We start from the raw sequence: 2,046 nt of genomic DNA, 5'->3' as shown, positions 1-2,046 counted from the left end.
CATTAGTAGAGCAATTGTCAAGGCCTCGATCGTCATGGTTACGGGTCATGCCCTAGCTGAGCGTGCCTGATTATCTTGGTGAGGCAGTATGGAGAAATCGTGATTCTCATAGCTTGAATATGGTTGAGCTTGAATTGGGTTATCAAGTCGGACTTGGACCTGATGGTAAGGATGGGATGAGGAACATGCAGTGATAGCGTATCACTATCCCATACTCATCTAGGAATCACATAGGATGTGATTGACAATGTGTTGTCTACCTAAATAGCATGTTTTTTGAGCGTCATGCCCTAGCTGACTCAAAAGCATGTGAAATATGGATCCTAGCTCACTTAGAAACTCATTGAGGGTGTTTTTCTTAGTGGGAGCCTGTCATATTGCATCTATTGTCTGTGTTAGTATGTGTACTAAGCGACTTGCATGTTTTATGTCTTTTGTTTTGTCTTTTTCTGTAGAATATGACTGCTGCAGGTAATCTGGCTAATCTCTCCATGCGATCCATCCTGGATCGGGAGAGACTCACTGGTGGAAACTTTCTCGACTGGTACCGCAACCTGAGAATTGTTCTCAGGCATGAGCGGAAGCTCTACGTGCTGGAAGAAGCCGTTCCAGAGGATGAACCAGCGGCCAATGCGCCCAGGGCTGTCAGAGATGCTTACCATAAGCACATCAATGACAACCTGGACGTGACCTGTCTGATGCTCGGATCTATGTCGGCTGAGTTGCAGAAACAACTCGAAGGAACTGATGCCTTCGAGATGATCGAGCATCTCAGGACTATGTTCGAGGAACAGGCAAGGGTCGAACGATTTAATGTCCTTAAGAACCTGGTCAACTGTAAGATGACCAATGGTTCACCCGTGAGTACTCATATCCTCAAGATGAAGGGTTATCTAGAGGATCTTGACAGACTAGGGTTGGAGGTTAGTCGTGAGTTGGCAGTAGACCTAGTTCTCCAATCCCTGCCGCATAGTTTTGACCAGTTTGTCATGAACTATAACATGCACGGGATGGAGAAGGACTTGACCGAACTACATGGGATGTTGCGATCGGCCGAGCAGAACATCAAAGTCGAGAAGAATGTCCTAATGGTTGGAAAGAGTTCCAACAAGAGGAAGCGTTCCAAGGGCGTGAAAGGCAAGGGCAAAACGGCAAGTGTTGCCGCCGAGCCTAAGCCGAAGGCCGAGAAGGGAGAGTGCCATTTCTGCCATGCCATCGGGCATTGGCGCAGAAACTGCAAACTCTACCTGGAAGATCAGAAGAAGAAGAAGCTTGCAGAAGCTTCATCTTCAGGTATCTTCGTTATAGAAGCTAACTTGTTTACTTCTACATCATGGGTATTGGATACCGGATGTGCCTCACACATTTGTGGAAATGTGCAGGGCTTGAGAAGAAGTAGGCAACTAGCGAAGGGAGAAGTGGATCTCCGCGTCGGGAATGGAGAAAGAGTTGCTGTGTTGACCGTCGGGACTTATGATCTTACTTTACCTTCTGGACTTGTGTTAGAACTACATGATTGTTATTTTGTACCTGCAATTAGCAGAAATATTATTTCGATTTCATGTTTGGATTCTGATGGTTTTCGTTTTGTTATTGAAAACAAAACTTTATCTATTTATAGAGGCGCTTTATTTTATGGTAATGGTTACCTATTTAATGGCCTTTATATTTTGGATGATAAACCATCTGGACACAATTCGATCTATAACATTAGTACCAAGCGGTTTAAGCCGAACGACTTAAACCCGACCTATCTCTGGCATTGTCGACTTGGTCACATCAATGAGAAACGCATAGCGAAGCTTCATTCTGATGGACTTCTTGATTCTTTTGATTATGAATCAATCGAATCATGCGAATCTTGTTTGATGGGCAAGATGACAAAATCTCCTTTTACTAGAAAAGCACACCAACGGAAAGATAGTTTGGAGAAAATTCTCAACAAACAAAGTCTCAAGCATAAGCTCGAATTTCATTCACCAAATCTGATCAAAATGATGTCTTACAACTCATATTTAAAGAGAAAACAAAGGCTCCAACAGCTAG

This window comes from Tarenaya hassleriana, unplaced genomic scaffold (assembly GCF_000463585.1).
Source record: "Tarenaya hassleriana unplaced genomic scaffold, ASM46358v1 Cleome83, whole genome shotgun sequence".
In the NCBI taxonomy this organism is placed as follows: domain Eukaryota; kingdom Viridiplantae; phylum Streptophyta; class Magnoliopsida; order Brassicales; family Cleomaceae; genus Tarenaya; species Tarenaya hassleriana.
Note: the sequence above shows the minus strand (reverse complement) of the source record.